The following is a 23,753-nucleotide window of genomic DNA, read 5'->3' as shown; positions in this document are numbered from 1 at the left end:
ATATATGTATATATATATATATATATATATATATATATATATATATATATATATATATATATATATATATATATATATATATACGTATATATACATATATATAATATCAATAGTTCAACAAAGAACACATCTCTATAAATATAAGATACCTATATGCTAGAATGCGAGTGCTAAAATACACTCAATAACTCAACACTGTCTTTCTCAGGGCTTCGTGTCAGTATGACAGTATGTGGTAGACATAAATAATAACCATGCCAAAACATATATAAAGGAAAAAGAGCTGGGAAAGAAAAGAGGAGACTATTGAAATGTTTTTATTAGTGATGCTAAATTATCACTGTGACAAATCATATCAACAGAAAACTCAAAAAATCTAAATTAAAATGCCCAGTTATATTAATAATAACACAACAGTACAAAGTGGGATTTTGCTGTCCCATTTTACAAGCAGTAAGTTTTGAACACTTAGAACACGGAGCACTTCGGCTGCTTTTTTCCATTATGTACAGAATGTGCAACATAGGGTGTCTTAATACTAAATATGCAATATAAAATGAATCATAACTTTGACTCAACAACACATAAGAAGACGAAAAAACACACACATTTTTCACAGCCTGAAGATGTGACCTATAAACACACACCCCAGGATGTCCATATAAGGAGTTGTGTATTATTCCCACGGCGAAGTACCATGGGTGCACCTTTCTTACACACAGAGAAAGTTGAGCACATTTTCTGATCATTGAGGTAAGCTCATAGTAAGGAAAGCATCATCAGTGTATACTTCCTCCCACTCACATGGCCCTCGTGTTGCTGGTAATGAGTGAGTCCATAAGAATAACAAAGGGTGGTTTGCTAACATACCCAAAGCTTGTGCCTGCCAGCAAAGGAGAACCCGGCAAGTTCACTTCAACAGCAAGGGCCTACGTTCTGTAAGCGCGTCGGCTTGGGAAGGAGCGCTCGTTTTCTCACGGCATAGGCGTTAATCACGCTCCTGCTACTGCACATGAAAGGAAAGGGGGCACACAACTGAGCCATAGACTCATCAATTTGGTTTGATTGGTGGAATATGACTCATGCTTGTGGGCTTCAGGGAGGCCAGGAGATTTATAAAAGCACCACAGGTCAACTGTTATTATCATGTCAGGAAAAAGAAAGGGTTATTTTTGTCTTCAGTTAAAAGCACTCTGTGTTGTTTCTTCGTGTGCAGATGGTTGAAAAGATTTCATCCAACTTGGCTGAGTCAGCGTTTTGGACGTACAAGTACCAACGTGAAATTTTCGCGCATCACATTTTCATTAACTGACTAACTAGAGTTGAACGAACCGAAATGAATTGAAATGGTGTCTTTGTGCATTTATTTGGTATTTTGAGTTCATATGAAGTGTATTTTTTTTTCATTGCTGGCAATTTTGAAAGGTTGTATGTTTTTTTTTCAATTTGTTGAGGCTATGAAAGTCAAACAAAACATTTGTTGTGTAGTTAATTGGGTTGAGTTGGTTCATCTTAGTGAATCAAACCTCTAGTTTAGGGATTGTTGTTTTTTTTATTCCCTCAGATTGAGCTCCCTGAGACTCCTGGCTCACAAGCAATGTGATGTGTCTCATGATGCTATTTATTATTATTGATGTAGTTATGTTCGTGTGTGTCTTGTTTTTTTGTTTTATTTTTACCTGGCACACTAATTGCATCCAACCTCAGCTGTATTATTCACATTTTTGCACTTCAGGCTACTTTCTTGTAAGAATAATCATAATATTGCCTTTCCAACACTCAAGGACACTTTACAAAAAAACCCAACAATGAAAAAAAAAAAAGAAAAAAAACATACAACGGGACGACACAGTAAACAGAAAGACTGTTATGTTTGATTCAGGGATAGATCATCTGTGCAATTCCTTTTTTTTAAACGGCATATTTTGTTTCCTGGTGTTTTTGAATCTCGCACCTGGCAAATACAAACAAAACTAAAACTAATAAAAAGTACAAAACCCCCTCTAAAAACTAATTCAAAAGTCAAAACTAAATGAAAACTGAAAAATCTATAAAATCTCTTACAACTGTGGTCCACAAAAGTAGGTCAAACTGGTCTATGGTCCACAGTGAAATAAACTTTGAACCCTCCGTCATCTAAGTTTCCAATCAGCCGGCTATAGCATGCACTCACATTCACGTTTTGATTTTTTCCATTTTCTGCCCTCTTACTACCTCCAAGGTTTTGGTTGCTTGGTAACGGTGGACATCCCAGAGGTGTTACCCAACAATCACCTTGGTTAAAAACACCTCTGTCTTTCTCCACACGGCTTCTAAACATATACATTCACACAGTTTCTTGCACCCGTAATTAGCACAGTTGAAAACTCTATAATGAAGAGTAAACTTATATATTATCCACTTTTTTTGCCGTCTTTTTTTTTTTTTGCATATCATCACGTAAATGCAGTTTTATAATTCTATGGCCCCTGAAAGTGTCATTTGTTAGGAATAAATCCTTAAATGTGACGCTTTTAGGCCAAAATACATCTACATTGTATTTATTGTTGCATGTGATGTCCTTTCATATTCAAATAGGTAACAGACGTACTTAGCGGTGTTGACCATTATAACTGTATTAAAAAGAAATGCGTCACACTGTATTCTGTATTTTCCATCAAAATGTTTTTTTTTTTTGTTTTGTTGAAAAAAACCTAACTGTTGGAATCGGTGCAAAGTTTGCATATATTTGCAACTGACAGTGTCTTCACATATCCAATTATCTGCTCTCCACTAACATCCGTCCACCCCGTGCTCCACGCTAGCACTATTCAGTATTAATCTAATCAATTATAGAATCATTTGACAGGCCAAAGGCTATGCAAATCTTATACTAACTGAGCTCTGTAAAACATGCCATGCATTGTAATGGGCGTACTGGATAATATCCCCGAGCCAGAGACATTTATGTGGCAACAGGGGAAGATGATTTAAAATATTGAACACAGCCACCGTGGCATTGTTGCTACATTTCTGAAACTACAAGGGTATACGCTCTCCCGAGAGCTGACTCTCCCCACCCCTGACGCACATGCTCACAGGAATTATATCGTTGGTAATATCGGCTGAGCTGTGATTGGATTCTGCCTGATATTCTGCAGTTCATTAACCTATAGCTAAAAAACTCCCCAGACAGTTGATCTAATACAGAGGACACGGTGCCCTATGCCGTTTGCTCCAATAACTAAAGAGTAAAGATAATTAGGGGCCCGGTTAACAAGATGAGATGCAAATTCTCTTTTCCGTGGTATAGTTCAGTTATAATTCGCTCCCAGTAGGCTGAGCATTCTTAGAAATATGCACCATGTATACCCAAGGGTCATCCCAAATACATTCCTTCTGCTTATGCTGGATGACATTTCCACGGTAAGGCAGGTGTAATCCTTTGTTATTGCGTGTCAATAAGCACAAGTCAAATAGAATCCTTCATTTAGCTCACACTAAGAGCAGCACCGGGGATAGTTGGCTTTTCTGAAAAGGCGGGGGGGGGGAGTTAAAAGGAGTATAACAATGCTAATGCATAATGGATTAGCCCAAGTTTGCAGGCTGAATATAAAGCAGGCTTGTACCGTACACACAGGCCACCTGAGCTGTGTTGCAACAAAGTTGTTAAGGTGGGAAGAAGCCTCCAGGAGAACGCCCACCCTGACACTCCCTTTGACACGCGTGATATAGATAAATGAAGCATGCTAATGAGCTTCATTGAAGCCTCCCACCAACAGGACAGAGTTATCTGTAAGGAATTATTGCTGTTGAGAATAATTTTATAATAAAATAATAACTAAAAAAATATATATATATATATACACTGTATATGAACTCCAATAATGCTACTTTATACTTTGTAAAGATCAAGTAATTTGTACTATAATTGGCATCTTAGAAAAGCTGTGCTACATTGTCATGCTTATATTGGGAAAACCGATTAGGTGGTGTCACAGCGTTGATATTCTCAATGACCGCAGCCAAGATGTTCACATAAATACGCAGATGTTGAATGGGTGGAGGATGTCAGAGTGAAAAGTTGCCGCAGCTGGTGCCAAGATACACAGCATTTGGAAATAGACACAGGTACACATAGCCGGCGCTGCCATGAGGTACTGGCACATGTTGAAGTGGACTTGGCACTCGAGCCTGCGAACAGATGTTAATCCAGGACAGATAATTACATCAGTGAATGAGCAGACATTTTTCCACTTAATTTCCGTCTTTTAAAAGTGTGACTTCTCCCCTGAGGCACTTGCTCGAGAGATGCCCCTAAACCCGCTACCTGGGAAGAAGCCCAAAGCACCCCATTGAGAGCCCTGATCACTGGGCTTCAGTGTGAACTCGTCCTCAGTGGGAGGCCTGTCTATGTGTCAGTGTCACTTCCACAGCTGTGTTGTGGTAAGTTTGTGTATGCCAGAGAAGTTAAGTTGTCAGCCAACGGCACTTCGTTGTTGTTTTTTTTTGCAGATGAGCGTTTTCAAAACACTCAGGCCAATTGTGTTGAACAGAAAAGCTTTTGTAGTGTGGAAAAAAAAAACTAATTTTATTTTTATCATCAGTTGTATTCTTTTGAAAGCAGAGGCTTAATTAACACTCAGAAGTGCTACACATAAGAAAAAACCCATTCATTTTGATCTAGATTGATTTTCCTCCTCCTTATTCTGCTGTTAAATTAAATTTTACCTTCCTTTCTTGGCTAATGAGAGTTATCCATGTCACGAATCAACTTCGACCGATAACTTTACCCCTGCTGTTTATCCAGGAATACTTGTCAGGCTTGATAGCGCCGTGGCAAATACTTTTAGTGTGCTCCACTTCAGTGTCAAATGATTCTTCATTATTGTCTATCTGGAAACTGGTAAGTAGGTTGGATAAGAACAGAACAATTTATCAGTGGCTCTTAGTTTTAATTTAACAACCAGAAACCACAACGGCACAGAGTTGAGCTCCGGGGCATTTGTTCTCTCCTACCGAGGCCACAATAAATCTAACTTTAAATTAAGTTAGCATGTTCTGCTACATTGCTTAATGAGCTGCACTGGTAAACAATATTATAGTACTCTCACTGATTGATTGGTGACAGCAGCTTTACTGCTTTCACATGGGGCCTCAAAAGGACACCAGGGGTTCTTGTGGCAGATGCTTTCATCACTTAGCCCTCGCAAACAAATGTGGACGTTCTGTAACCTCAGTACTCAATAAAGCTGAAGGAGTATTCCTACAAAGGGTGACTTCAGGGGTATTACAACTGTGTGTCTGTGGTTGATTATGGTGTGTGTTTGTGTGCACGTGCCTCTGTTTGTAGGTAAGTGTAGAGCAAGGACGTAGAACTGCATTAGGGAAATTTACGGTCCATAAGACATTAGATAATTCATGGTGTGGAACTATGCGATAAATAAAAGCACAGGCAAAGGTAAATAGTCTGCAGCAATAGGTGTCAGACTTGAAAAAGACCTTCCAAAGACCTTCTTGCCTTTGACAAAGCAAGTGGGCACCAATAACTCCTCCCTGCCTGCCACCTGACTTAAATATAAGTGCCCATTTTTCAAATACTCGACGTAAGCCAGTCTTTTTCTCATAAAATACATTCCCTCTGAAGGAATTAATCTCTACGTCAGTCACCTAATGTAATTTTGCAATGTGTTCAAATTGTGTTACCAAGTTTTATGGCCTGTGTTTGTGGTATTTTCAATTCCCCCCCCCCCGACCCTTTCATTGCTTCTTTCAGTGATTTGCTTCCATCTTCTTCTCATTGACAACTAATCTATGTAACTGTACAAAGTTGGAATTCAAAGCGTTCTGGGAGATATAATTAAATGTAAGGGCCTCTATGGTGTGGGAAATGAAGTGTGCAGTATTGAGCAGTGTTGATATCCAAAAAGCCCTCTCCCATCGATCCTGTGAAGAACTTAGTTTAATGTCCTTGGAAAGTGCGGCAGGTAATCTATTGAGTTATTAAACTGTGAAGGGCCAGGGAATGCTGAGGCAAATTGTGATTCCTGCAGGAATTCCCATTGCTTTAAATGTGTCACCAGCAGCCTTTTCTCTGTCTAAACTTCTAAATCGGGTTTTGGTAATAGACAAGCGATTTCGTCTCTGATGGTTGATATTACAGCGCTTGAACTTGCATGAAAGGGAAAAAAAGGTGAATTTAACAGAGAACTAGCTTAAGCTCCTCGGGGAATTAATTTGCTGTAATGCTGCGATGACAGGAAGCTGTGACAAAGAGTCATGTCATACACAGTAAAGGTGGTTAACACTTCCAATCATCTCTGTTGTGAAAGACAAATCGCCAGGATAAAAAAAAAAACTATTGCTGCTTCAGGGCTTGTCTTTCTTTTACAAAAAGAAAAAAGAAAAAAAACAACCAATAGCACATGGTGAAGCAGTTCCCATGCAATTCAAATTGTGCCATTTTTGATATGTCTCTCCTGATAGTGTTCAAACCATTGAGCTCAAATGGAGGTGGCACTCTGCCGGGCAGTTTTCTGGCCTCAGATGTGTGACAAATTCATTTTAAAAAAGGTGCAGGTGGCAGATGAGGCCCAGAAATTGAGAGTGAGCATATTTCCCTGGGCTGGCTTGGGGGGGGGGTCTGGGAATACCGATATGCTCCATATGTATTTAATCACTCATCAGGGAGCAAGAATGATCCTAGCCCAGTCCTGGCACAATTTATAATAGGTTATCACTGTCTATGTGGGCTACAGTGAAGCATAGAGGAGGCAATGATTAGTGTAGGAAGCAGACAGAGAAAAAGAGAGTTCATTGATATGGAAGAAGCGAGGGCATGCGTTAGGGTATGTACAGCAGATTGTGTCTCACTGTCTCTAGGGTCAGGCTTGTGTTTTTTCCCCCATCTCCTGCCCATCTACCAAAAGAATATTAGGCTCAGCAACAATATGGCTCAATTATGGACAGCCAGTGTCCCTACTATTCTCCAGTGGCATGTAAGGAGGAATTAAAATGGTGTAATATCTGAGGAGTCACATATCCAAGCGCACTGACCTGATATGTGACATTCTAGATTCTCCTGTATGGCACTTTTGTTCTGGAAGACTAGTCAGAGGAAATGTCGTGTTCAGTAAAATTGCCTGCACTGTCAAGTCGCGAGACAGTGGAATGTTGTGTTCAAAGTACAAGTCGTTGTTGTTGTTGTTGTTGTTGTTTTCTCTTTACAAATATTAGAAAGGGGCGGAGAGCATGTGAAGAAGTGTGAAAGCAGATGCCGCAAACTGACACAAACATGCACACTATGAAAAAGGACGGGGGAGATTGGTGTGACATTTAGAGTTTCATCTTTTCAGGGGAAGAAGAATCCGCTCAGTCTTAAAGTTCAAGTGTCAACATTCTAAAAAAGAATAAAACATCTACACAAGCAGTGATTTCTGTGAAACAAGGTGTACGCGGGGCACCTCGGCTTGTTTTTTATTGTCACAACACACTGGCTAACCATATCGCTACTGTATCATGCGAATGAATGTCATGTGCTCGGACTGTTTGTCTTTTAACAAAGCGTCGTGGCACCCGATAAAGACACAGTGTTAATTTCAGGCCCAAGGCTCAATTGTGCTACTACGAGGAAGCCATGTCACATTTAAGAATTAAATGCAAATTGTGCATTATCACTGAGCACACACTCCTTTTTCCGAGAGAGCGGCGCTTTTGTGTTCTCATGCTGCAGCAGAAGGTGTGCAGTCTTCAGGGAAGGGGGGGAAAAAGAAAAAAGGACAGAAAAGCAGGCCTTTGACAGCGAACGGCACTCGTGACAGAAAGGGACTTGTCAATCGAATGAACAATACCCGTCTCTCACCCTGTAATTATGGGTTTCATTACACAACTATGCACCTCTGTTATGCTGTCACTTCACCTCTCTATCTCTGTGTATGCCTGCACCTACAGGCAGCACACACACACACACACACACACACGGACACGCGTGCAGTGTAAGATACTGTGCGAGGGAGACGAGCTGCAGAACAGGATGCATGACAATTCGTGCTGTTTTTATAATCTTCTTAAGAAAATGTAGGCATCAAAAGTAAAATGTGTGGAAAATCCTTCTCTGGTTGTGGGAGCACAACAAAAACAGTGTTGAGTCAGATTAAGGCAAAAGCATTCCAACCAAGAGGAATGGCAGAGGAGATTTTAATAAGAGATCGTATTCAGTGTTTAGAGATTTAAATCTATAAACAGATTTTTTTTTTTTTTTAATTCATTGAAAACATATGTTGTCTATATGGCGATTTAGGAATATCCTAAAGGGTTTTGGTGAATTCTCTGTGAACACATGTGGCAATTCCACTTCATTTGTTCTTACATGATCACTGCACTATAAAGCTTGCTTTGAATTAGTCTTTACTCAAATGCCTAATGAAAACTAGACAGACACTGAAAACTAGCGTGTGCCATCCGATGATATCGATAATGTCTGTAAGGGGCATAATTGCTCTGTGCCATTGAGCCTGTACATGCTTAAAATAGAAACGCATTATGATCTGACATCCCACACAAATATGTATTGTGTTTGGATGCTGGCCATGTAACATCCATCCTTTTGACATTTGACTAAGGACCTCAACATTTTTCCAAAGAAAAAGTCCCCTCATATAATAATGAGACTCAGTGGCATTAGGCTAGTCTACTCAATCTTTCATTCACTCGTTCGCTCTCATATGCATGTGCTATAATGCCTTGGCGGAGGCCATTCAGAGCTAATGAATGGATGTAATTGAGAGGCTGCAGTAATTCACAATTGAAGTCTTTCACGGGTTTTTATGGATCTGGGGCTAATTAATGAAAAATAGAAGCTGCATTGTCTCCCATCAAATCCAATCCTTAATTCACCAGGGTCCTGATCACCCCTTCATTGGTGCCTAACATTTTAATCATCCTCCGTCTGAACCACAAGGCCAGTCTCCCAGTCGATTATTGCAATTCAATTTAGCATATTAATTATAGCTGCTGCTGAAGGGTATATGGACTTTCTGTTACGAGGTGAACCTGCTCCATGTTTTCTTCTCCCATCATGTTTAGTTGTCCCTGCCCTCGTTGAAAGCATGTATATACATATTGCACTGTTGCTATGGGATACAGTATGGTACTTTGCCTCCCTGCAACCCAGTCCATCCGTGTAAATGAATGTGTTGAGAGGACATCCCACAGTTAATCCTTCTATAAAGACTTAATAAGATCAATGATGCCACTCAAGGGAGGTCAGGAGCTTGGAGGGATTCTTACTGGTGTTGCAGATGGCCTTGAAGACCCTTGTGTGAGACATTTAAAGACAAACCTGTATAGTAGACAGTCAGCTCTCTCGTTGGCCTGTTATATAATGAATAGCTCTGCTCAAGAGCTTTTGACGGATTAAAGGAATCTTCTATGCCCGAAATCTTGACATCAATGCGAAACCGAGTCAATAACAATGTGCTTTACCGTAACGCATCAATAAAAATATGACTTTTTGAAACTGTCCTCCAAGAATGGAAATATCACATATAGTTTGAATATTAACGACTGCCTCATACACAGGTATATTTGTGTGCATTGATAGCCTAAAAACAATTCCCATTAAATTTACATTTCATGAGTTAAGATTCAATACTGGTCTTGCCATTTGATGATTGATAGCCAGATATTTATACACTGCACACATATTAACATACTGAAAGGCGCATTCAAGCGGTGAATATTACAATGCTGCAGAGTCTGTGTGACGGTAGTTCATGATAAAGTGAGTCCCCCTCGTCTCCCCTTGCCTGGTACAGAGGACTATCAGCCCCCTCCCGATGCCCAGGCCTTGTCTCTGCTCTGTAGTCCCTGGACTCCTGGCATTCCTGGCCAGACCCCTGTCAAATCCCAGAGAAGAGGCAGATGGGCCCTGCTTTTTATGTACTAATCAAGGAGGAATTTGCTCCCTCACAGACACGTCACCTCTGACCCGTGTATCTAGTCACATTCATTATTCATTCGCACTGAGGTGAGCTGCTGCAAAGGGTCGAGAGCAGAGTGGAGGGTGAGCAGGCGAAGGGGAAGAGGATGCGGGGTGGAGTGATGAGCACTTGTCGTGCTCTGCACCAGCTGCCAGCTCGTCCCCGCTATTCAAGTGTCTCCCAGTCCTTGGAAGTGAAACAGCAGAAACCGTGTAGCAAATCGCCCACATTGTGCTTTTCTTGCCTTTAGTAAAACACTCCTTAGCGTCTTCATTTCTCTTTTCTGGTGACAACCGGGGACAAACCATCTGGACAGCCTCATCTGCACAATGAAGAGATAGCAGTCCGGCAAAGGTTATTTAAAGGTCAGATGGGATGGAAAATATATGTGAGTTGACTTAATCCATTTTAAAATGTGTTGAGAAATGACTTAAGTAGCTATTTTTTGCTTAATCTGCAGTCTTTCCTATCTATTTTGTTGTTAAGGGATTCCCTTTTCAGACTATATTCTCCAACCCAGCAACAGAGTATCTCCCAGTCACAGGATGATAATGGAGTCAAATAATGAGTGAGATAGATGGCACAACTTAAATGACTGTTAAATCACTTTAAGTTGATTTTAATGTTAGCTGATGTTTAATAACTGATTGGCTGCTCGAACGACAATACTATATTTGTGTGCAGCCAAGAGCCCATCTGTTTATATATATATATATAAGTTTACTACATATTTCCCTGAGTTCTGCAGGAATTAAGTTTGAAAAAAATAACCATATTCTTTTTAACAAAACTTTTAACGCAATACGTATCTGAAATCGAGTTTACCCAAATGACTCTAAAAAAAAATAACCTAAAAGTCTTAACCTAATTGTAGCAGGTTAAGAGACGGCACAAGTTGTGAGAAACGGCGTGTGAGAGAAGGCATACAAGTACAAGAGACTTTTTAAAAAAAAAAAATAGAGAACGACGTCCCAATTCTCTATCATTTGGCAGCTCAGTCCACCAGTGGAGAATCACAGAAAGGAGCAGCCTGAACTGTGATTGCTGCCTGTAGACGATGTTGCTCGGTTACATCATTAATTCTTCCGCTGGCGCGCAAAGAATTCAGGGATGTTGGACGGTCACGAAGGACATTCGACATATCCCTCATGCCAGTTGAAAGTAAAAAAGCCTACACTGTTGTGCTGCGACACGTATTGACACACAGGATTCAGCCCGTGGAGCATGTGTTTGTCTATAGTGTGTAATTAAACTGCGACCAACATGGTGAAAATGTTACTTCTCTACAAACAGGCAGGGCGAACAATGACGTGCATGGACTGTGGGCCCCAGTAAAGCGAATAGACCAGAATGTGTGTGTGTGGCAGAGCATTAGGAAGGAGAGGACAGAGTTCCTCCAGTGCACACCTAATCACACGTGCTTTAGGTGTGACGAGAGCAGACGAGGATAGTTTTATCACTTTACAGGGACTTATATCAGTTTGATTATGTTGGCAATTGGTAGCCAGAGGACTAGCTGGTTGATTAGCAATGTACCAGTGTGCCTTTTTCAGCTGATGGAAGAATACGGGCATGACTGCATTCAGGACCGTCTTTACAGGTTTCACTGGTAGAAAGTACCAAGACCTTGGTACCGCTTGGTTAGGTAACATGAGATTTTCCTATGTTCTCAGTGCAAGGCAGCATGTCCAAGGGACATTGTTGGTTTTGTGTGACCTCGACAAGGAGCTTGGTCATTTGATCGGAAAGAGTTCGGTTGAGTTGAAGAGTTGAACGTTATTTCCTCTTGAGAGTGAAATGTTTGGAACGACTGGTCTAGTTGCATGTCATCTGCATAGTAGGGACTTAATGACCACAGATAATTGTAACTGTTGGTTCTATTAAATCTGTATCCTGTCACACATTTTGCAATGTCACATTTTAGAGAAGAGCTGTTGCCATCGTCCTCACTGGGAATGTAACTTAGTGGGCATTAAGCACTGAAACCCTCATGTGCTTCGTGATGTCCTATTTGCAGCACTTGTACGCCATTACAGCCATGACAATACTTATCTGTAAGAACATCAATATATTTCTAATCTCCAGGAGGAGTGGGAGAGACAAAAAAAAAAGAAGTGATTGCAGTGCATACTGTATGAAGCAATAACGATCGGTAATTCACTGAAATGCTAGAATGTAATAAGGTCAGCAAGTACAGAAAAATTTGATCACACTTCTCAAAGGATAATTCCATATTACATTCATGTTAGCACACAAATCAATTTAGATTCACCCATCAAGCTTAGTCAGATCATTAGGAAGCAATTTTCATTTTGCCTGAGAGTCCATTAGTTGCTTGAGTAACATTGGACTCTAAATTGATGCACTCAGATTGCATCTGGACTGATTTCAGAACAATAACAAGCCCGGAGAATTACATGCAAATGCATTATTACATCTAAAAACACATTGTCCGCCGCATCCACGGATAACGCAAACACATCAAGCAGTGACATCTTCACATTAGCCCACCAACTTTGTGAATTGCTCCAATTGCTTCTGTTATTGATGTGTTTGCGGTGGCTCCAGGCATTCTTGCTCTTTCACATCTTAATAGATGGAAATAGCAGCCGGTACGCTCCACTGAGCATCACAGGAAGTGACTTTCAGCTACCTTACACAAGGTGGGCAAATCAGTGGGGAGCAAGCCATTATGGCAGTGTTGTGGTTCATTTGAGTGCCATGCACTGTGCAAGAAAACATGATCTTTCCGAGTGGCCAGGGGATTCTGCACAGCGGGATCGCTGGGGAGGAGTTGCCCCGTAAATTACAACTAATTACAGCTTCTATTGAGCTGAAATCCAGTCTGCTCATGCCCGCAATTCCACTAAGACGGCACAGGAGGGATTTCACTCTTCCCTACTTAACGCTCACGATCCATAGGCAGCACTGAGAGACTTAACGGTATTTAAATAAGCATCCTGGTATACAGCGATGCACTGTATGGATGGGAAACAAAGCAGGTTCACATGGACATTATTTAATTACAGATGAATTAAAAAAAAAAAAAAAGAAGAATGGATTACTTACTTACCGTTGTATTTTGCGTTCTTTACTGCAATTAATTAAACACACTTTACAACACTTGACAGTGCTCATGGTTTGGTGTGATGCAAGTGTGATGCAATCCCCCTGGCCCAGGGTTTCAGGAAAAAGGAAAGCTGTTTCTGCGTCTGTAACACTGTGAGCGCTGATAGAAATGATTATGTTTTCAAAGAGAAAGAAAAACCTGTGTCTTTGGTTGCTAGTAATCCGTCTGCCTCATACGTAGCTCGCACACTTGTAATCACACATTCCGCACGCACACGGCAGGCTGTACGTCCCCGATGAGGCTAGATTTGTGCATTGTGTGTACGAGCATCTCTGCAGAAGAAAAGGGGAAAATAAAAACCGCAAGCCAAACGCACACTGTGACAGAGGACAAAGCAGAGGGTCTTAAAAGACGGTGGCAACTTGAAAAGACACACAAATGATGTGGTCTACACTCTGCAGTCGGTGAATTACGAGGTTTTAGAGACCAATAAAAAGAAAAGAAATACTAACAACCGTCTCACTTTGTGTGGAGGAGATGTGTTATATGACCAGAGGAAAATGTTTAGATTTTAGCCCAGGTTTGGATTCCTTTCAAACCTCCAGTCACAAACTCCACCAAACCCAGAGAGGCTATAACTCACCCCAGCACGTCTGTGGGATGATCTCCATCATTCATTGAACAATAATGGAACACAGAAGCAAATCTCCCCCTTCCTCTCCTCCCCTCTTCTCCTCTCCTCTCCTCTCCTCTCCTCTCCTATAGCGAGCAGTATATTGTGAAAAAAGAAACAATCACTTACTCTGCTCTCTCACTACATAGCATGCAGACTAACTTGTCAGACACAATGTGGATGATTGCCAACACTACCCCTTTCCAACCCACACACGCACACACACACACTCACACACACACAAAGGAAGAAAAAGGAGGAAATAGTGGCGGAATAGGCTGGAGATGTACCTTCTGTGCCAGAAACTGGGCTGTTGAAAGTGACTGTGGTGCCCAATCTTCTCAGTGGTGGCAGACAGAGCACACATTAACACCTGTGAGACTCCTAAGCCACAGCTTTGGCAAAGCCTCTTAGCCCATCCTGTGTCATCCATTTTATGTGCCACTTGCACAGAGGCATTTATACACCGCTTTCTCAATGCTGCATTACAGAGGGGTATATGGCCAGCACTGTGCCCGCTGTGGAAAGCAGTCCTTCATGTCTTGGCACAGCGTGGCCTTAACATTAGTGTGACTTTCACAAACAGAGGGAAACTGCATGTGTGCACACGAATGTTCTTTGATCCCATAGAAACAGTGTATCAGTATGGAGGAGGACATGTTGTTGGATTGTAATTCTGAAACGCATGTATGTATGTATACGTTATATGTGTATGGAGTGTGTGTAAGTATTGGGGATGGGAATCATTATCGGTTAGTATCGGTATGATACCAGTCAAAAGTACTGCATTGGATATTGGACAGATAGAAATGTAAAACCCTATTCTATAGATCACATGCTTCACTATGCACAGACTGGAAAAGCTTTTTTCGGGCTGTTCATTTCTTCTTTTTGGGAGAATAACAATATTTGTTACACAGTTGGAGAAGTATGTCTTTGAAATGACTTAGCACAAATGTGCTGTTAACAGCTTAATATGTTCATAAATGCTCTAAAATAACTGTATCGGACTAATGTCGGTATCAGTGGACACTCTGGTTTGTGATACTGGTATTGGACGCACAAAATTGGTATTGTCCCATCCCTGTTCCCAGCAGCACCGTACAATAGTAGGTCATAGTTAAAACAAAACACAGTAAATGTAAATGAAAAAAGAAAAGTAAATGCTAAAACGGATTATAAGATTATTATTAAGGGCAGGATTAAAATTATATTTTATGTAAATTATAGAATATAGAGGAAAATATATAGTGTTTGTATTGCACAGTTTATTTTATATAGATACATATCTACTCAGTGTAGTCACTGTACACATTAATGTATGACTTTACCGGTGACCTTGAGTGTCATGAGAGGCACCTTAAAATGATTGCTATTATTATTATAATAACTATCAGTAGGTCATTTCTGGTTTACTTCAATTACGGTGCTGTGTTTTCACCGAGGCAGTCACGCCATCCTTTGTTAGCACGAGGCTCTAAACAGTGGGCATCAAAACTGCGGCCCGGCACTGCTGTGCAGCCCCACACTGGCAGCAGCATGGCCCTGCCCACATGTCACGCCAGTGTCCTATTCCCGCTCTGAAATTTCACCCCCTGAAAAAGCACGTCCCGTGGTCTCGCCAGAGCACTGTGGCGCGGTGCTTTTTGCACTTTATGTGCGTCATATTCCTGTGCATTTGTGATATGGTGTAATGGAGTATTTCTGGAAACGGATGCATGTGCACTGATGTTGCCAAAGTCAATGTACGAGCATCACCCACTTCAGACGTCATAGAAAAGCACCCTCAGAGCTGACAGTCTATTATGTACACATTCTGTAACATATAAGGCGATGGAGTAATTTACTTTAACGCTGCAGTAAATCGCCATGAAAAGCATTATTTAAACAGTTGTAAAAGTGTTATGTTTCGACTTACTGGCCATATTGAAAGCTGTACTTTCTGCCGCTGGTTGTTTTTTTTCTCTGTGATTTATGGCGGTTGGTGTCTGTAATGTTGCCTTATTTTCTCCTTCTTCTCATTCCCTATCCTTTCTCTTTCTCTTTCTCAAACGTGTTACTGGCAAATTATATTGCTGAAAAGTTTTTTTTATTGAGATTCAGTACGCATCGTTGTAATAAAAGAGGCAGACGTCTTTCAGTTCCGCGACGTACAAGTGAACAAACGCAGACACTCCAAAAAGTCATAAAGTTCAATCAGCACCACACTGAAACAGTTAGTTTCAACATTATTATTAATATTAAACCAGGATAAACTGCAGGGCTGGAACTCCCGACTTCGTAAAAATCTTTTTTATATTGAATATGTCAAAGGATTCTTTCTATTATACGAATCTACTGTGTTAAAAAATATTTATTAATTCTTTGCAGAGTAGAATACAGTTAATGAACTTCCGGATGTCGTCATCGCACTATTTTTAATTTCAACATATTCCACAAATAGACATTGTTATTCCGTATCGTTATCGAACCTCTTATTACAATCTTATCTGAGATGCTGTATTATTTTACAATCCGGTAATGGAAGCATACAATGCACCCAACGAGATCATTAAAGTTTCATCTTATTAGCCTAATAGGGAAAAGTTTAGAAATGCATGGAAATGGACATCATTACCATGTAGTACTTGCAGGGAAACATAATACTTCTTTTTTCTTCTGGCTGACATTAATGATTGGCTTCTTTGTCATGCCATGGCAGCCTTGTCAGATGCAGCTGCTATGGAGATGGGATCCACCTCAGGCTAAATAATGTTAATGGGATTCCCACACAAACACCTATCGCATACAATATATCTTTAACTTTTTTTTCATGTTTCATGAGTTTTTTGGATATCATTCTCTTCAGAACTTATCTCTACAAAATAATAAAAAAGGAAATTGCTTCCAGAATTTCAACATCTGGTAACCTTCTCTGAGAACCTGTTGGCTCGAGATATGGTTAAGGTTAACGCACACGCTAGTTTTCTATTTCCAGAAATGTGTGTCGTATAAGCACACTGTTGCTATCAGCCTCGCAGCTTAACATGTGGCTAAGTGATGTTACCACTGTGCTGACAGCTCTCAAAATACATGGGGGTGGGGAAACAACAGTCAGTGAGGCAGAGTGGAGAGATACTGAGAGGACAAATAACAGATGATGGTGGGGGGAATGTGGTGCATGCATCTGCATAGGGGAATCTGCAGCATGAAGACACGTAAATACTGTGCACTGAGAGACTCCGAGGGGAGGTGAGGTAGGTTGGGGCTTATGCCACATCCCTGCTGCGTGGCTGCACAAAGGAGTGGAGGCTAAGAATGATCATTACAATCATTAAATCAAATTGACAGGTGGCTGCAGTCAGGTAAATACTGAATTCCGTCCAGTATCTGTGGGATTAAGGAGCAACGTGAATTCCTTGTCGGTAATTCTTCAAGACAAATAGCAGGGCTCCCTAGACACCACCCCCTTCAAGGCAGCAGGCAGTCTACACTAATTAGTAAAGGAGGTGTGAAGGAGAAATCATTACTTTATTCACACACGATGCCGTATATACCCCTCTCTCTTCCCACCATATTCCATCAGTCCACTTCTATTCTCTCTTATCCACAGCATGGTGTGGCGCATGTGCAAGTTTGCATGCGAGAGTGTGCATCTGTGTGCAAAGTCTGCACCCAGCAACAAGGAATACTGACAACTCGATCAAATTGACGACCACAAAGTAAAGGCTAGAACTGGAGATGGTGGGGGGGAAAGAAGACTGAAGAGCAAGGAGGATGAGGATGGAGGTACTTGGGGGGGAAATAATAAAAAAAAAAAACCACACTAACCACTGCAAAAAAAAGCAGTAAGGGGAGAGGTGGAGGGAAGGGGCATCTGCTGCTGTAGACAGCACCATGGCTCTTGTGGTGTAATTATGATAAAATGGTCTCTGATTGATTGTTTGAGCCTGCAGGACCTCCAAAGCACCTCAGTGCTGTCAATGAGCCATTCGTAGCAATGCTCTCCCCCCCCCTCCTTTGGACCTCAGCTGTGCTCCTATTCCCAGGTAGCATGATTCATGGGCAGGGGAGCTCTCGTCTGACCGGGGCAGGCCTTCAGCTCAAACCATCAGGTAGTACTCAAAACACTTGCCCTCTCCACAATTAATGAGCACAAGAAGCAGAGGGCAACCACCACCGCTGCCACCTTCCTTTTGTTTAAATCGGCAAATTTTAAAGCATGCATTCATAACTGTTCAGGGTGAGATCTTGTTTCCACAGAGCATAGATAAACAAGAGAATGAGCCACCCCCACAGTAGGCTGATCTTGTTGTGCTGCTGTATGTATAAAGACAAAACAACCACAGGCTTACTAGTCCAAGAACATAGTCCGACCAATTAGATTTAAGGCTGAATGCCGCAAGTAAAGTGGTGCACTCAGTACACTGTGGCCACTATGTCTTCAAGAGCATCTTGAATATTTAACCATGGCTCAATTTTACATATAAGCTTTTAAAATATGTGATATTTATTTCATGGGAACAGAATGCATAAAAGCCATGAAAATTGAGCCCTGTTGCATCTTCTTCCCCATCTTTAAAATGTACTTACCGGCACTTACCAACACAATATATACCGTTTGTGCCCCGAGTTATACTTAGTACCATCTCCAAATATAAAGTCAACTATAAAAGCAGAGAAAAAGATACAAAGTAAATAAGTAAAGACAATATTGCAGAAAGACATTGGGAAAATGTGAAAAGCAAAATCAGTGAAGATCCGTATTTTTAACCACTACTTTAAAGCACTGTGGCTTCTGTAATGCAGCATGTAGGCCTCTACACTTAAAACAAGGATCAGTTAGCACTACTAGGAAAAAGTGGCACTATATAAAACACTGCTATGAAAAGAAACATGGAAATGGATGGTTCACAAGAGCGTCTAAAGCAAATTATTGCATTGCACATAAATCCCCTCAACTACCCACCCACTCAGTCCCTGCCCCTGAAAAAAGCGCCCTTTCAGCACATATTCATAAAGGTTCTCTAATGGCTTCCAGAGGGACGAGGGGGCCTTCTCCTCAGACAGAGACATTTCACAGGCCCACAGGCAGAGCTGAGAAGAGCCAAGAGAAAAATATCAGGTCTCAGCGAGACACACAGAGACGGAAGGGAAAAAAGTGAAAAGTAGAGAGGAAGACAGAAAGAAGAGGGCGTCTTCATCATGAGTGGAATAGGAATGATGCCCCACTGGGGTCTATTAGTGAGCCTTTACATACAGTGGCAGAATGGCAACTTCCAAGCGTGCTATCATCCAATGCAAAGCCATCAGCTTCCTATAACAGAGGGGTTAAGTTTGTTGAGGTAAACATACCTCATGTGAAAGGCTGTCACAGATTGGGTGGGTCCACATTACCTTCCCCTCGAGCTATTTATCTGTTGCAATAGAGATCTCCATGAGGATATGACAGCTCTTTGTGTGATGCAAACCACTTCAAGATCGCCAAAACCCACAGCCTCCAAAATGACCTTAAAGTTGAATCAATAGCACATTATAAAAGAGTCACAACAAACACTGATCATTATGCAGTAACCTTCATTAGGGCAGGATTTATTGCAGGCCTGTTACTGTATGATACATTGTTTTAGTCCAAGGCAGCAAAATGAATAAATGACCATCGACTGCAGGTTAGTACAGAGAGTTAGGGTTTAGAATGGACCACTGGCGGTGGTTGGTCTTTGAAATCCTTACATAAACTCTGCAAACGAAAAACTAAACATAGAAACACTAAAATTATGTTAAACTGAAATGCTATCATAGTATTTTTATTTTTATTTTTTCAGTGTTTATGTACAAAAGTAATCATGATGCAGAAGCCCAGCGTCTGCGCTCAACCCCCCCACCTGCACTGTCGTGAAAGCTGAGCTTCCCCGGAAATGACATTTTCGCCGCAGCTGTCCAATCAGCGTCGAGCTCGCCGTCCCATGGAGAACAGTTGAAGCGGAGTGTCATGTGGTTTTAATGTGGAGGCAGCTACGGGAATTACGTAAATCGCGTAAAACGATCCGTCATCCAGCCGATTGTGAACGAACTAGTGAGACGTTCTAATCGCGTTCTAGTGCATGTTTAGTATCCAAATGTAAAGGCAACACAGCACATGTTTGAATGACATTTTAGAGGAGGCTGAGCTTTCGCCACTGGAATGGCGTCGTCAAATTTACATTCATTAGCCACTTCAGTTGCTTGCAAATATCGAATGAAGCGGTCACATGGCAGGAACTCACTGCATTTTGGCACGTCACCGCGGTCAAGACAACCTGCTGAAGTTCAAACTGAGCATCAAAATGAGGAAGACATGCGATGAAGTGACTTTGAATGTGGCATGGTGGTGGCTGCCAGAGTATTTCAGAAACTGCTGATCTTCTCAGACTTTTTATACATAATCTCTAGGGTTTACAGAGAATGGCCTGTCGATGCCAGAGGTCAGGGGAAGAACCAGAAAGACCGATCCAAGTGATAGAGGCAACAGTAGCTCAAATAGCCATTTGTTATAACCAAGTATTTGACGCAGTAGACACTTTATTAAGTACAAATAAAAAGAAGTGGCTGGAAAGTGTAAATCTGTGTTAAAAACTAATCAGAAAATCAAAACTACAGTTCCCCACTAAACAAATTCCGAAAGGCTTCCTGTCGTCTTCTGCTTATGCTGTAACGTTTAATCAGTGTTTGACTACAGCTACTGCCTGAACCCACTCTGGTGGTTGTTGTCCCTGCTGCTAAACACCCAAATATCCCACATTTTCCCCTTTAACCTTCATGTAAAAAAATAAGTCAGCAACAGTTCATTGCTGACTTGGACTGAAACAGACACTGAGAGATATACAACACACAAATGGCAAGTATGCAGGTAGAGCTGCAGGCGGGAACAGAACGCAGTTACCTGAAGAGGGAGACGGCAAGGGTGATGGAAATGACATCCACACAGACATGGAGCCTGTTTCACTGGGACAATCATTTCAACACAGTCACATCTCTCCCCTTCCTCCCTCTCACTGATGCTTTGTTTTTTTTATTTTTTTATTTAGGTTTTCTCACACTGAGACACCAGCACCCAATCAAGTAAAGTCCTGACTCTTCAAATGGGCACTTTGTCATTGCTGTCTGGTGATTGTAAATTATACTCGATGCTTAATTTGAATCCCCATTAGCTTCCACACAAAGTGCTTGTTAATTCTTTGCTTGTGCCGGTTTCCCTCTTACACCTCACCTCTGGGTGGTGACTGATTGGGGATGTTTGTCTTAACTGTGACGTGTAAAAGAGTAACAAAAAAAACAAAAAACCTCTATGTTTTGTTCAGTTTTGGCTGATGGCTGCTATTTTCTAAAAGCTAATATGATATGATTTCTACTTACAACAAAAAACAAAAGCTTTTTGTTTTCAACCACATTGTGACTTAAAGGTCCAGTGTGTAAGAATTAGTGACATTACAGACACTTCCTCTCACCCCTCCCTTTCCCCAAGTGTGTCAGTGAACTATGGTGGCCTGCACACACCAGAAAGGATATCATTCTTCTTTGTGCATATTTAGTCCCTGCTTTGGCTGGTTTGTTCATTTGGGCTGCTGTAAAAACATGGCAGAGTGAGATGACAGTGCTTGTGAAGCAAGTATATTTAGAAGTCTTAGGATACCACTTTTAATAAGATTACAAACCATACTGATCACACTCACCCAAATTTGTCCGTCAATGGAGGTTATTTTGGCATCAGACCTGTAAAAGTGTGTTCGCCTCACACTCACACAGCAAAACTTTGACTGACACTGAAGGAGCACAATTAGACTTGGTTCAACTATGGGCTATGGAGCAATTATGGTGAGCCCTTGGTTCAAGTGCCTTTACAATTCCTGCTTCAGTGCTGGGAATCAGAAGCAGCCCATTAAGGATTCCTCGTGAACAGAATCCTTTACTCAACATGGTGCTCATTAAAATTGCAATGGGAAGGTGCCGTTTTCACTTATTAGCTTAATTGTCAGGTTGTGTAGATTGGACTGATGACGGTGGAGGTGTCTAAGCCAAAGGACGTTAGTTTCAGTCAGCCACTGCCTCTAGAGTAGAAGTCATCAACTGCTGCACGCGTTAATAAGTCATACACGGGCCAAATTAAGCCACAGACAAATTAAGCGAGCTTGCTCATAAATTATATTACCAGGATGGGGCACCCTATATATCATTGTCATGGTAGTCATCAATCATTGGGAGGCTGGAACTCTTAACTTGCCATCTCATGGAAAAGTGTGAGGGTTTTTCTCTCATCTAATCATTCATTGTCTCTTCACCCCGAGGTGAAAGTGAGGCATCACAGTTAAGCTGATGGCTTAGGTTGACTGCCATAACCTCACAATCTTACTAATGTCAGTCGGGCTTCATTAAGCTTAGTTTCTGATTAAGCATTTTAACACGGCGCTAATTTCCTGAAGGACAAAGCTGACTAATACATGTGTTTATCACACGTTTCGTAAGAATTGACGATCTTTAAATCTACAGCATGTCCTTTAAGCCTTTATTGTGCTCTTTATAGCATGGTCTGTCCACAGCAGCTCTAGGAGGTACTGTAGATCTTACACAGCCAATATTGGAGCCAGTAATAGTTCTGATTTAGATACAATACTGGACATGTGTCTGTACTAGAACCTCACATGCTAATGCTTATTGCTCTATAGGCAATTTGAATTAGACATGACTCAGGTGCATGTATGCTGTTTCATTGTGGAAATAGTTTGCTACTTGATATTAGTCAGACTATATTTAAATGCAAATTATTATGGTCATTTTAAACAAACAAAATGCATCCCTTCAACAAAACCAATGTCACCAAATGTCAATCAATGCTGTTCGAAAGGCATCTTTTCAGCAGTAAACGTCTCATTCATCACATTCATTCAAATAATCAAGATGATTGGCATCATTCATAGCCTTAATTGATTATTTACGCCAGCACATGTCTGCAAATGACCATATCTCCTAATTCCCCTGTGGTTGGAAATCAATCATGAAGCTCCATAAAGTGCCAAAAAAAGAAAAAGAAAAAAAGGACCTTGGAAAGGAAAGTGCTACTACCTCAAGTTTGTCCTTAAATGTGGCTCTGAAGGTGATTCACTAAGGACTTTTACAGCTTAAGAAATCATCATGGTTGAAAAATGCTCTTCCTCTCATACATAATTGAATAAAATGTGGTGAATGTATTTAAAATTCAATATTATACTACAGTATATAAATATATATATATGTATATATGTGTATATATATATATATATAAATCCTTAACCACAGTTGTGAACATCAAGTATGAGCCTTTGTTGCGGTAACAACAAAGGCTTCACAGGTGCCGATACTTCATGTCCTTTTAAACCCGCACAATAGCTCTCCAAGTATATGAAAGGTAAAGAAGTAAAAGGGCTGCGCTCGATGCTTCTCAGGTGAGCAGCTGGACTGTGGAATATTTGGCGGGCAGAAAGTGTGAGGCACAGCTGGCTTTTAAGAGGAAGAGCTCCCCTGGAGCCTCTGGGAGGTCACAGCCTGCTAGGCCGTGAAGCATTGCTCGGCAGGAGCCGTGTGTAAAGGCAGAAGGCCTGTGCCACTGTGTGCAGATGTTCCCCCCCGCTCTGTTGGCTCCTTCAAAACACACACACACACACACACACACACACACACACACACACAGTGCCTACACAACGAATGAACCCTGGTGCAGTGATGATTTAACACACAGAGCAAACACTTAACACAGACACCTTCGCTGACACAAAAACACACATGCACACGTTCATGCATACGCCATAGACATATTCCCTCTCCATATCCTGTCTGTACAACCACATCACTTTCTTGCGTCCTCCCTAGCAACAAGCACCACCTCAGTGCTCATGAGTGCTGCTGCTGGAAACAATAAAGTAGGGTTTAAATGAGCTCTCCAAGGTCTGAAACACACAATCAAATGTGGGAAGGTGCCCCCTCAAATGCGGCAGCAAACAACTCCTACTCACTTCATAAGAGAGTCACTTCAAATCATTACCCACAGGTAAAGCAAAGC

The sequence above is a fragment of the Solea senegalensis genome, linkage group LG12 (genome assembly GCF_019176455.1).
Source record: "Solea senegalensis isolate Sse05_10M linkage group LG12, IFAPA_SoseM_1, whole genome shotgun sequence".
Classification (NCBI taxonomy): domain Eukaryota; kingdom Metazoa; phylum Chordata; class Actinopteri; order Pleuronectiformes; family Soleidae; genus Solea; species Solea senegalensis.
Note: the sequence above shows the minus strand (reverse complement) of the source record.